Source organism: Anastrepha ludens, chromosome 4 (genome assembly GCF_028408465.1).
Source record: "Anastrepha ludens isolate Willacy chromosome 4, idAnaLude1.1, whole genome shotgun sequence".
NCBI classification, from domain to species: domain Eukaryota; kingdom Metazoa; phylum Arthropoda; class Insecta; order Diptera; family Tephritidae; genus Anastrepha; species Anastrepha ludens.
In genome coordinates this window covers 39623050-39638076 of record NC_071500.1, presented here as the reverse complement: position 1 = coordinate 39638076, position 15027 = coordinate 39623050, and the positions used below count along the sequence as shown (strand labels likewise).

The 15027-nt window shown below is 34.5% G+C and overlaps 1 long non-coding RNA gene across 1 annotated transcript; it reads left to right on the top strand.

Moving 5' to 3' along the window:
* The first annotated feature begins 13783 nt into the window (after positions 1 to 13783).
* LOC128860829 (uncharacterized) lies at positions 13784 to 14310 on the top strand. Its single transcript, XR_008454303.1, has 4 exons — positions 13784 to 13891; positions 13951 to 14039; positions 14094 to 14161; positions 14222 to 14310. It is a non-coding gene; the product is annotated as an uncharacterized LOC128860829 (long non-coding RNA).
* Positions 14311 to 15027: the final 717 nt, after the last annotated feature.

Sequence of the window (15027 nt, the reverse complement as noted above, 5' to 3'; positions counted from 1 at the left end):
GTACCCTATATATAATATTTATGTATGCTAGGACATAAGGTAGATATATGTACATACACACCTACATAAGCTTTAGAGCAGAATTGTTTTGCATTTCTTGTAAGAATGTGATGTGCTGTGACATGTGAATAAATACGTAAGTCAAGGTTATTTGGGTATACATGCATATGTACATATGAAAGGAAGATGTTGTTGTTGCCCTTGTGCATTATTGTTTTTCATACACAAATGTACATGCTCACATACATACATATGTATGTAATTTGCCGTCGAAAACATAAACTATAAATTGAAACACAACATAAAATATGTGTTGATTTATCTTCGCCTTTTCACTGTAAGTGTGAACAGACGTGTTTTTCAAATCGCTCAGCGAAATAATATCTATAACCAATAACTAGTGCGCACAATTGATCTGAGATAGTGGCTCTAAACATCAAAAGTACCAACTGACTCGTTAAGCTTTGCTTTGCTTTATGATTGTGTATTTAAACCTCAAAATCAAAAGAAAAATAAACATAAATATAAAAAAGCATTATTGCTTTATCTCAGCATATGAGTGTCCTTCAAGAGTGATAGAAAGAAGATTGCGCCCATCAGAGCGTACGTGACGTCACGCTTGCAGAGTTGTGCAGTATTGCCAACCATTTGCTCTTCGTAATAAATTTAGTGCTTTTTTATACCGAAAATGCGACAATTTTTAAGTTTGGTGTTTGTTTCTTTTTGTTTTTAATTTAAGGCTACCGAGACTTTAGGTTGAAAAAAAACTGTATTATTATACAAAAGAAGTTTAAAAAAGGCCACTCTGAGAAGATTTTAGTGCTAATGAAAATTTTTTTACTCTTATAAAATTTGATAATTTGAAAGTGCAAATTTAATTTTTGGCTCCATTTAAGGCTATGCAAAAATATTAAATGCCCCTCTCTCAACTCTTCTTAAGAGTGAAATTCTTTTAACACATTTTAAAAAGCCTTTGAATTTATTGAATGCGAATCGAAACCATAGAGGTGTAATCATTTCTTCCGGTCATCAATCCTTAGTGAGACATAGAGCATCAAGAGGTATATTCATAGTAAAAATAAGCAACAAAATACCAGAAAATACTAAAGAAACCATACTGACATTTTTACAAAAAGAGTACCTTATCTATTTAGTTACATAACTTCAAATATAGCAAAAAAGTCGTTCCCTTAACGAAAGAGTTTCGCTTAACAAAAAAAACTCATAAATTAAATTGTACATAAGATTAACACATTTATTTAAAAAAAACGCACATTCTACAGACAATTTGTCACGCTTACAAAGTTCTTACTTAACACAATAAAAATTTCGTGTTTTATTTTCTTTAAATGGGCATTTAGTGCGTTTTTATATCCAAAGCTAGGCAACTCTGCAGTAGCGAGAGTAGCGAAAAATAATAAAAATAACAAAAAAAAAAATGCTAAATCAAGTTACGAAAATGGTAATCTGGCCATACTGGAGCTAAAATCACGTAACTAGTTGTCAAATTCGCTGAGCGCAAAGTAACGGGACCACGATGGGCGCCATCTCATTATTCTTTGCATCATGAGTGTCCTTCACTTACCCCCGTGCGAGAGTAAAAGCTCCCACAGTGAATCCCCAAAAATACCAACAATACCAACACACAATAATTCTCTCTCAAACCAACCGCTTGTGGTCCGATCAAGCGGCCCTCGCGTCGGATAAAGGAACAAAAGCAATCCAAATAATAAAAAATAAAGTATGAATGCTCTTGCTCTGACTGGAGTTTCTCTCTCAACAGTTACAACAAACACCAGCACCACAACGACAGCAGCAACGTCAACAACAACAACAACAGAAGCATCAGCATTCAACTCGATTTTCATTGACATTAAACACACGCACTAATGCATCAGGCAGCAGCGCGCAAAAAGAAATGCAAATTATCAAATCAAATAAAAGACCAAAACAACATCCCACCAAACAGCAACAACTAGCATACTGGTTGATGCGATCACCAACTGAGAATAGATTCGACATACTTTCTCCAGAGAGCGATGTGGAAGAATCTACCAACAAAGAGCAACAAAGGCCGCTACCATCGAAGGTGGTCGGCCAAAAAAAAATACCAAAACCACCACCATTAGTCAATGCTTTGAATGATAGCATTCAAAATAACTACGAGCTTAAGGTACTTAACGGCATACAAAAAATTATTGCACAAGAAGTCCAGTCTGCGTTAAATGTGCAGGCCGGCACAAAACTGTGAACCGTTCCATTAATATAAATGACCAAAATATTAAATGTGCCCTATGTAAAGAGAAGCACACCGCAAACTAAAAAGGCTGCATGATTTACAAATCCCTAAGAGTGCAACGTTTCCCAGCTCTGCAAAAAAAAGAAATGCCTGCTACACAGACAAGTTCAAACCAGCAAAACGACACAAGTGAACACACCAGAAAAATTTCAGGGACTTATGCACAAGTAGTAACAAAATAGCAAATAAAACAAATACTACGCCTCAAAACGATGATATACAGGAATTGAAAACAATGATAAGCCAGCTATCCAACCAAATGTCGAACATGATGAACATCATAACACTTCTCGTCACCAAAATGGATGACCAAAGAAAATAACTTGACAATAGCCTTATGGAATGCAAACGGACTAAGCCAACATATACTGGAAACTCAAAACTACATCAGACAAAACAGCATTGACATACTAATGGTATTGGAAACACATTTTAGCGATAAATCCTTTGTAAGAATTCCAGGATATAACATTTTTTGTACCAATCATCCTGACAATAAAGCAAATAGAGGCCCAGCTGTTATATTAAGTCAAAATATAATATGTAGTGAAATGGAGCAATTCAAAATGGATCACCTACAAGCAATGACAATTCAAATTAATGACACTCATGGCTTATTGACTACTATATATCAGCTGCATACTGCCCACCAAAATTTAATAATAAAATAAACCATTATGTCGATTACCTAAATACACTTGGAAACAAATTTATAGAGGGGCGTGATTTCAACGCAAAGAACATGACATGGGGCTTAAGACTGACCAATACCAAAGGGAAAGCTCTACTTGAAGCCATCAGAGAAATGAACGATTTATACGTAGTTAAGACTGCACGGATGTGTATAAAAATGTACGTAGACAACCATTGAAGGGAGTCTAATTTAGAGCCGATATAAAAACCACGCCCGTTTTTAATTTTTTTACTATATTTAGTTTTAACTTTTGGATGAATAAATTTATTTATTTTTTGACAAGTTTGATTTCAACTTTATTTTTAAAGCGGTTGTACAAGGTGGTGCAAAATTACTCATAAATAAGTAAATTACTCATAAATAAATCTATTCTATTCTCATAAATAAATCTAATAGGTCTATTTATAAGTTCGTGCGGTTTTACAACAGATGGCGTAACTTGATTATTATTCCATCGATCCACATTTCCAAACATTCATTGGAGAGCTACTGTCGTAAGGCACAAACGTCAGTATAAGTTTTTTATTTGAAGCGTAAACAACAATATTTTTACCACACTTGAAAATGTCGAATTTCGTGCCAAATAATGTGTTTTTGCGGGGAATTCTTCTTCATTATTTTAATATGAAGAAAAAAGCAGCCGAAAGTCATCGTATCTTGGTGGAAGTTTATGGTGAGCATGCTCTATCTGAGCGAACGTGCCAGAAGTGGTTTGCACGCTTTAAAAGTGGTGAGTTTGGCTTGGAAGACGAAGAACGCGAGGGTGCGCCGCCAAAGTTCATGGATACCGAATTGGAGGAATTGCTCGATCAAGATCCGGCTCAAACGCAAGAAGAGGTTGCAAAAACTTTGGGAGTTGATCAATCAACCATTTCCAAACGTTTAAAAGCCATGGGAATGATCCGAAAGGTAGGCCATTGGGTGCCGTATGAATTGAAGCCAAGAGACGTTGAACGCCGTTTTATGGCATGCGAACAACTGCTTCAACGGCACAAAAGAAAGGGTTTTTTGCATCGAATTGTGACTGGCGATGAAAAGTGGGTCCATTACGACAATACAAAACGTCGGGCAACGTATGGATACCCTGGCCATGCTTCAACATCGACGTCGGCGCAGAATATTCATGGCCTGAAGGTTATGCTGTGTATCTGGTGGGACCAGCTGGGTGTTGTGTATTATGAGCTACTGAAACCGAATGAAACGATTACGGGGGATGTCTACCGACGACAATTGATGCGTTTGAGCCGAGCACTGCGAGAAAAACGGCCGCAATACGCCGATAGACACGACAAAGTTATTTTGCAACATGACAATGCTCGGCCACATGTTGCACAAGTGGTCAAAACATACTTAGAAACGCTCAAATGGGATGTCCTACCCCACCCGCCGTATAGTCCAGACCTTGCGCCATCCGATTACTATCTCTTCCGATCGATGCAACATGGCCTGGCTGACCAGCACTTCCGTAATTACGATGAAGTCAAAAAATGGATCGATTCGTGGATTGCGGCAAAACCGACCGAATTTTTCACAAAGGGAATCCGTGAATTGCCAGAAAGATGGGAAAAAGTAGTAGTAAGCGATGGACAATATTTTGAATATTAAATTTGTAACCATTTTACGTCAATAAAGTTTCAAATTTCGAAAAAAAACCGCACGAACTTATTCATAGTCCATTATCAATCTATTGCTCGTGCGTATGTTTACTGAAGCTTTTTAGTTCACAAGTGTCAAATATGATTCAAAAAGTATAAATTTTCCGATAGGATGAGTACACTATATATTATTAGATACATTCTTTTCTTAATAGCGTTCACATTGTCCGACAGTATTTTTGCGAATGAAATGATATGGATATATGATAGTAGACAAGGCACTGATTATTTTTATCATACAAATTTATAGCCGCGTACCTCTGAGCTTTTTATTGCATATGAATGTTAAGAGGGCTGTAATGGGACTTTATATCGCAAGAATATACAATTAAAATTTGAAGAAAATCGGGCCGACACGATAAAGTTTTCGGTACGGTACGGACTGACTACATCAAAATCAAAATAAAAGTATTTCGACAATTTTCAGCCTAAAAATCTTTTGATTATGTTATTTTTAAGGTACTCGGGCATCTTTTAAGCAAAACACTAGCAATCGATTTTCGAAATTTCTACAGTGGTATAATGCCTTAAGCGGTCCCGGTGGTCTAGAGCTCTTTAATTTAGCGTATTTTAAGGAATTTTTTTACAATAAAAAACTGAAAAACGGTATTTAAATTTTCACCCTTTTTATTTAACTTTTTTACGTACAAAAATAAATTTTTTTTTTTTTTTATTTTAATAATTTTAAAAATTACGCTGAAGTTGACCCTCCCGAAAAATTACACCTGAACGGTGTTGTCCATTTTGGCTCTTCTATTTATCTGAAACACAAAAATCAAAAAAATTATTAATCAGTATGACTGTAGCTATGTCCCGCTACTAGAATAAAAAACATGGACAAAATGGCGCGGTTTTGAATTTGACACTCTAAAAATCGTTTTTTTCCAGGTTTTTAATTAAAAAATACGAAATAATTGAAATAATAATATGATTCTAACACGCGCGATAGCCATTGATGTTGTGAACAACATATCACAGTTTCCGACGATTCGGTTGAGTAGTTTTTTTGTTTGTTTTTTTTTACAACACCAGAAGAAAAAGGTCGGTTCGAGATAAATGAGTTTAAAGTTTGGGATATAGGAGCGCGGACCGTTCTCTACCTAGTTAGTGAGCTGTAGAAGCTATAATATTGAGAATTTCCGCATGAAAATTTCGCAGTATATTCTTAAGATACTACAATATAATTTCGAAATATCGAAAAAAATCGATTTTTTGAAATTTCTAGACTACCGGGCCCCCTTAAGCAATATAAAAATAGCAAGTAAGTAATGGAAGGTCTTCGCGATTAATGCCTCATTTCTCCAATTTTTCAAATCAGTTTTTTTCTTTGTAAATACTCAAATAACTAAAATAATAACTGAAAAAATTATACAAGGGCCTTTCTAATTTTTAGCCGTCTAAAGTAGTTTGTACTATTGTATAATCTGGTAGATAACTTTTTGGCATTTATTTTTTGATTATGATTTCCACAATATGTCCGCAGCGGCTATGAGTTACATGGTCCATTAGATCAGTCCAATTATTGACTACTTTTTCCAATAAATCTGTCCGTATGGCACAATGGTGATTAATTTTTGGAAACAAAAATTCAGCCAGCATGGCTCGATAGCATTCGCCATTTACTCCACGGCAGTTCCTCCTTTCAAAATAAATAAAAATCGATGATGTCGCTGGTGTTCTATAAATTTCGCGAACACATTTATTTTTTTCAGAGTAAATTTCTCATGCAACTAAAAACACCCGATATATAGCTAGTCTTGGTTTTGAAGTTATTTACCATAATTATAGAATTTTTGGTATGAAGCGAAGAAAAATTAAAACAAAATATCACCCAAAAAGGTATTGAAGAATCTTAAGCTTTTTTAAGATTATAAGTTATTTTGGGGGAAATGCGCGAATACAACAATTGCCTGAAATATAAACTGCAAGCGCGTTCGTTGTAACTTTACAAGTGACAAGTTTATTTTCTACTTCATGTTTATATAGAATTTCTTAGCCTAAACTAAAGTCTAAATGCTTTGTGGATAAACCAGCTTCGATTGACGAATTAGAAGCCAACATTACTAAAGTTATTCACGAGATACCGACCGAAGTCCTCCAGCGAGTCATTCAAAATTGGTGTTTACAAATGGCCCAATTATGGAGCAGTTGCTGCCAACATTTGAAAGTGATTATCTTTAAAATATAAATCTCATGAGAGGTTCCACACAAAAATAATAAAGATTGCCCAATCAATTTGTATTTTCGTTAATTTATTTCAATTTAAAATCCGATACCTCTAAATTGATCACCCTTTATAATAAACTATTTTTTTATCAGTGTATTTCTTATTTGATATATCCTCCAGATCCCCATTTTGTTGGATACAATTAAATTTAATGTGCTTTGTTGCTACTAGGAAATCTTTATATGGTTTTAACCTCCCGATTAATAGAACACTCTCCGAGTCGAACAAGCTCTTCGTTGCATTGAGCCTTGATCTCTCGGTTACTAAATTTCGTTTTAGGTCTCAAGCAAAAGCATTATTATCTAAGAGTCTTGTTATTTAATTTTTATTTTCTCAAATTTAACTTAAATGAAATTGTAATACCACTTATTTAATTTTACTTATCTCTAGTCTGTAAGAAATCTTGTTCGTCTGTAAGAGTTATAATTTCATAGACAAATATGAAATAAATAAATAAATCTGGGCTACTTCCTTTCAACACAGAATTGTATTACAGATCTACGCATCAAATTTTTGCTACTAAGCACTAAGCCAATATTTAGTAGAACCATCACACCTGCCACAAAGCACAAAAACTGACAAGAATACAATCAGCAATTACGAGGTGCTTAAGTTTTTCCTGGCCATGCTTGTATTAAAGGAAACCACTATGTAGAACTTGCAGTGAAAAGTGTAGCTAGGACACCTTCGTTAATTTCCAATCTGATTATGCAAAAAAGGACCAAGAAAACGCAAACGAAGGGAAAACAGACAACGTTTACACTTCAACGTTGCAAAGAAGGGCTATGAAAATATACACTCCATTAAGGATTGGACACACTATCCTACCGCATGCACACGTACTGTCAGGTAAAAGCCCCTCCAAATGCCTCCTATGTGATGACACCGCTTCTATCTAACATATTCTCACATTCTGTCCGATCCTTCACACAATTACCCACAAACCTGACAGGATTGATTTAACAAAATTATTAAAAGAACCTTCAGAGAAAAATATTATGATTTTATACAGTTTCTTAAGAAACTTAAAATTTTTTGTAATATATCTAAGATACTTCCATTTGTACTAACACTTGGCACATACACTTTTTTACATAGCTATAATTACGAGGCGGCTGAAGGCCTCGTAGCTAGTGCTGCGTTTATGTATTTATACATATAACAATTTTTTTTGTTGCATAAATTATACATAAATAAATAAATAAATAATTAAATAAATAAAAATAATATATATAAATAAGTAATTAAATAAGTGAAATAAATCTAATATGTATATAAAATTTCCATGTCACAATGTTAGTTACCGTACTCCTCCGAAACGGCTTTACCGATTTTTACCAAATTTTATATACGTATTCAGTAGGTCTGAGAATCGGCTACTATCCATTTTCCATACCCCTATACTATAGACTGAAGCCGGTCTCCTGTTTCACTCACACAATAAGACTTCTCGCACTCCCTACACAGTTTTGGGCCATCATTATTGTTTATGTATCGAGTGTAGTAGTAACGTTTACAATTATCACATTGCTATCTCAGTGTAACTCTCATATTAACTATTAATTATTACTATTTTATTCATAATAATCAAATTATTAATTTTAATTGTATTTGGCACGATTAGTTCCGTTAATCAAGTTTTAGTTAAACAGGTGATTTACATAACCTTAAAAGTACTCAACACGTGTCACGAGCTCCAACCAGCAATGGTTTTTGTGTTGTAAGTATATTTTTTTATATAATTAATTGCATTTTTTACAACTATTGCTTCAAATTTTTTTCATAAAACTAATATTTTCGCTATAATCCTAGCCGTAATGTTAACTATAACGTTTTCTATCATTAAGTAATTTCATTAATCCTATTTATATGTGTTTTGTACAGTGAGCAATGCCAAGAAAACGCAAAGGGGCTGATTTGAGCCGTAATACAAGTAGGTCCAGAAGTATGAAAGATAAAAGATCCCAAAGAACCGAAGAACAAGTCCAGCAACAAAATGCTGATGCACGTGTGAGCATGCAACAATTGCGTCTAGAACAATCAGAAGATACACGAGCTGAGCGCAATGAAGTTATATGTGTACGTTTAGAACAACGACAATCACGCCGTTTTACGGTTAATAGACGCAGAATAAATGACCAACAACGCCAACAGGTATATCTGATTCATTTTTGCGTCTAGCATTCCAGTATGAGCCCGATATTGAATATTATGCTCATTCAAGAGTGGTAATTGATGCTATGGATAAGGAATGTCCGCATTGTCATGCTCTCAAATTCAAAAATGAGCCACCTGAGATGTGTTGCGTGTCAGGAAAAGTGCAACTACCTGAAACATTGAACGGTTTACTTATCGGCACGGATCCAGATTCTAACGTATTCCTGAAGTCAATTCTAACATTCAATTTATGCTTTCAAATGACATCGTTTGGAGCAACAAAAATAGTTCGAAATACTAATGCTAATGGTCAACAATACAATTCTACATTCAAAATCAGAGGCCAAGTTTATCATAAAATGGGCTCATTGCTGCCAATGCCAAACGAACCACATACATTTTCACAAATCTACTTCATGGGCGGCGAGGATTCCGGAAGCGCACTTGCCAATCACGTGATTGCACGTTGTGACTACAATCTTGACGTTGCTAGAATCATGGTTGGCGATGGTACAGGTACACGAGAAATTGTGATTCGAGGAAGAAATAATAATCTTCAGTTCATTGCTGATACAACTCGATCATTAACCATTTAACAAACAATTAAATTATTGAACGGAATTAATTTAAATTAATATTCATAAATATATTATTACAGGAGGTGAAACAAACAAGAACGTTAGGTCGAAAGATTATTATGTGTACCGATTAATGATTCGGCGCGGCCTGCTACAATGTCGTGAGCTTTGTCAACAATTCATGGTCAACATGTACGCGAAGATAGAGGGCGAACGACTACGATAGTTACGATATAATCAACTCAAGTTGTGTGCGGAAGAGTACATTCGCTTACGAGACGCTATTAACAATACCGCCGACATCGCCGCAATTGGTAACTCTGTCATTTTACCATCATCGTACGTAGGCAATCCACGTCATATGCAAGAATATATATAGGATGCTATGGCTTACGTGCGCGAATATGGACCGTCTTTATTTATCACGTTCACATGTAATCCAAAATGGCCAGAGATTACATCTTTGCTATTGCCTGGCCAAAATGCAGTGCATCGTCATGATATTACATCACGTGTATTCGACAAAAGTTGAAGTTTCTAAGAAGTTTCATTACAAGGTTACATGTATTCGGCTTCTGGCTGTGTTCAGTTGAATGGCAAAAATGAGGACTATCTCATGCGCACATTTTGGTTTGATTAATCGTCAAAATCCGTCCTGAAGAAATCGGTAGTATCATTTCTGCCGAAATTCCAGATTCATCTACTGACCAAGAGCTGTTTGATATTGTTACAGCAAACATGATCCATGGCCCATGTGGTATTCTTCATCGTTCATCGCCTTGCATGGCAGATGGAAAATGTACTAAAAATTTCTCTAAATATATTATATTACTAATGATACGATAACAAATACTGACGGATATCCAATGTATCATCGAAAAAGTCCCGATAATGGCGGACAATCATTTATTAAAAACTAGCGAAAACCCGCCCTTTCCGCTGGTCGTCTTTAAAAAAAATCTTGATTAATTAATTCAATTAAGCCGAAAAATACTGTGTGTTTTTTATAAAAATTCTCGCGCATGAATAGTAATGAAAGAAGTTTTGAATAGTAGTAGCAATTAAAAAACGTTTGATGTGATTTACTTTATTACTTTTTTTATTGTAATAATACAATAGTCTTCGTTTTTCCATGCGTTGTTGAATAAATGAACGATGGCTTTCCAACTCTTGAGCATGAAACATAAAGTTGGCCATGAGAAAAACATTGGTATTCTAAATCAATACCACAAATTGATAAAGTTTGGCCTTGTGACTTATTAATAGTAATCGCGAATGCAAGGCGAACAGGAAATTGAAGACGTTTGAATTCAAACGGCATATCCGATGGTATCATTGGTATGAAGAGCATGTGATAAATACAATTTGTCCGTTGTACAGTTAGTAGTCGACGCGATGACGCTCAAAGAATCACTTTAATTTTCTTCTTTTTTAACCACAATATGACGTCAGTATTGAATAAATGTTGATCAACATTGATTTTATTTCTTTGTTTGAAATAATTTTCATATTTCGTTATCTTTTTGGCAATTAAGAAAAACTTGTGTATATAACTTGCGCACTAACAAAATAAAATTTCTTTCTTTTCCGGCTTTATCGTGGCAAATAATATTTTGAAACAATTTTGCGTGAAAAATTTTAAATATTTCAGTAAATTTTCGATTCCTATCAAATAGATGCAAAATATTCTAAATATTTACTCAAATGGTTGTTTTTATCAGAAAACAATTTTAAAAACGTGGTTTTCTCTGGAGAAAAAATACTCACTTGTTGTTTGCTTGAAAATCAGATCAGAAAGAAAGTTTGAGCGCGTCGTTGATCCGTTCTGCATTTGCATAGATGCGCTCCCCTTTACACATAAACAACAACATCAATCGTATGATACATACACTTCGTCGTGTACGAAAAAGCGGAGAAGGAGAAGATAACTGTTCTATTCCCCCCGCTTTAACCCAGCTATGTGTTGAGGTGCAAATGACTTTTTTGCGTGAAGTCTGATATAAAAGAAGTTCTATTTACTCTTTTTAAATTTATATAAACTTTTCCAGGCGAAGTAAAAAAACTGACATATATTTGCTTCAACCGTATATTTTTTGTGAGTACACAGGTAATACGTAAATATATGAATGATATAGGTAATATCTTATATTAGCATAACCTTTCTGCAAAAAATTAAGAAAACGATCACCAATCACGCCGACAAAGATACAATGAATTTTTCACTATAACTGACTTCAGATTAACGTTTTTATAATAAGCGTATATGGGAACTTCCACAGAAAAGTCTACCTTAACCGAAAACCTAGACTATGATTAAACAAAAAAAATTGCTTGATTTATTAAAGAAAACTATTCAAATATCATAAAAGTAATATTTTCAAAATTTTCCTTAATTGCGTTCTTGAGTTATCGGAACACAAATTTCATGTTCACTTGGTGATCAGTTTTTTTATTTACAAGAGCGTTTTCTCTTTGCTGTTTAAATTTCTAAGAGTAACTCTACAATTCAACTCTAATAGCTACAATTTGGCAATAACAACAACTAGGCGTAAAACCAATGTAAAAGAGCAGTGACGCTTCAATTAACGGTAAATTTTGCATTTACTTTTAAAAGATATTCATCAATAACGTCACGCCATACAGATGCTATTTAGTCTTATTATAACTGCGCTGGCGATTGTAGATGCAAATAATTTGGTATTTTAATAAAAGTTGATAAAGTTTACAAATTAAATTAAAAATTACGCCATTTAAGCAAGGAATTTCTGTCGTATTTTGATTCAAAGCTTCGTAACGTCACGCCATATTGTAAGTAATTTTCTCGATAGGTGATAAATTATAATTCAATCATGTCTTATGTAGATGGATTCTTCGAGTAACTGTAAAAAATACTCATACTATAAGGAAAAACTAAAAACTGACCCACTGGGGCGGGAGAGAAGCCGTTTAAAAGCAAAAGAGAGGGCATCAAAGTACAGAAAAAGGTTAGAATCCAGCAAGCATAAAAGAGATGCAATAAGAAAACAAAATTGTAAAAGACAACTAGCATTTCGCCTGAGAAAGAAAAATGAATGGGCCAAAGAATATAGCCCAGAAGCCAATCAGCCCTATAAATGCAGGCAAACAATAGGAAAGGCATTAAAAAAAGCCAAAACAACTTTGCCGGCCGACCCACAGAAAAGAAAGTATATTGTTGATTTGTTATACAAAAAATATGGTACATTATCATTGAAGAACGAATCTAAATCGGCAATACAAGAAAAAAAAACAGTTTGTCGTAGACTTTTACTCAAGAGATGATATTAGTGTCCAAGCCGCAGGTAGAAAGGACACATTGATTGTCGATGGGGAAGTAGTGGTCAGGCGTTTTATAGTGATATCTGTTGCTGAGTCGTACGAACTCTACAAATTGGAGAAAACTACTAACTTCATTAGCAAGTCTGCATTTTACGAATTGGGACCAAAACATGTGCAACTATCATGCAAGATACCACATCAGATGTGTGTTTGTAAGCCTCACGCCAATTTTGCATTTGTTTTGGAAAGCAGTGCAGATTTTATAAAATCTTTTTCATCCAACTTTGAAAAATTTCTCGAATCTGCTTGTTGCAACATTAAAAACGAAAAGTGTATGATGAACAAGTGCAAACATTGTGTTCAGGATGTAAGAAATGAATTAGTGTCCTTAAAATATTGGCCATTGATGGATGAATCTGTTAAATGGAAACATTGGCGCAAAGTTGAAACGCCACTTTTTTATTAAACGTTCCCAACAAAACTATTTCGAAAGCAAAAAAATGACATTAGCTCCGACGATCTAATTCTTCAAATTGACTTCGCAGAGAATTATAGGTTAACTTGTCAAAATGAGGTGCAAAGCGCGCATTTTAGCTACCGTCAAGTTACCATTTTCACTTGCGTTGCTTGGCTGGTTGGCGAAGTAAAATCGTACTCTATAATCAGTGACAAACTCACTCACAATAAATTCGATGTGTGCTGTTTTTTAATGAAACTTGTGGACATAATCAAAAAACATGATTCAATTATAGAAGGTTAGGTAAGTAAACAGCTTTCTCGCTCCCTCTTGACATATCGGCTCCCTTATTTGAAAACGTGTTGCTTCTTTACAAAAAAAGTACCTATTTCACAAAAAAATATTTTGAATTGTAGTAAAAACTAAACTTTTGGTGCAAATTATTTGGTCGGCAACACCGTTTCCACTTTGACGCTTTGCTTTGTTATTATTCGTTGAAAATCTTTTATCTGTTTGTAAACATTCAAGTAAGTATAACAATAAAAGCTAATTATTTTGTAAATTAATGTCATTTTTCACTATTTAGGTCGATTATGTCTTACATATGGTGATAGTCGATTATTTGGAGTCGGCTTTCTGCTGCAGAAAACCACCGGTTTGTGAATTTTCATACATGTAAGTCCAGATCAGACATTTGTAAAAATTCTTATTAAACTTTTTCATTCATAGGTTTTTATAGCAGCGTTTTTGCAAATATAACAGAGACCACCTTACATACAATACATAAACTACAGTTAGTAAGTTCTTTTAGAATATTTGCTAATAAATTGTAATAAATAAAAAGTTTTTACTTGTAGGACTTCACAGACGAGCAATTGCTGCGGAAGGTGTGTGTTGAAGAGCTAGGTGGCCCAACTATTGTGGTTTTTAGAAACGAAAGCACGTATGCGCGTGTCTCATGTGGTGCTACGGACAATGTCATAGGAGACATGGAGCGTGTTGTGTATGATGGTGCAAATACCTGTTTAACATGTGACGGTCATTATGTGCCTAGTACTGCTACCTCTGAAATCAATTTGACTTCCGAACTGGCTGTCCACGTCGATACCTTACCCCGTCTAGAACAATATGCTGTACGTAGATGTATGCGCAACACCTACACGAGCAAGTCCTCGCGCTTTAAGTCTACAATTACAGATAAGTTGTAATGATATATTTGTGAGTTATTTTTAAGTTTTTGGTTTACAGGTTTTTGATTTCTGCCTGAAGTAAGTGCAGCGTTCCAACACCTATACGAGCAAGTGCACCCACATTCCTCATATTTCCACTCCGATTCATTACTGAGACACGTGGTATTGATATACGTAAATTTACAAACCATCACAATTACTAAAAGTGGATTATATTACCAATATGTAAAATTTTTCGATGTATTAGTTTTAGTCTATATTAATACATTTTCCTATTAATATTAGGGACGCAAAGTATATTAAGGTAGACAAATTTTAAACTATAAACTAGTAAATTTGTAATTTTCAATTTTTTTCTTATATTTAGAAATGATCGACTGAACTTCTGCTTTCGCAATGTCTTTACGGTAACATACTACATGTATCTATATGTATTGTTATGCACGAAATAAGAAAAAAAAATTAAACTTTCT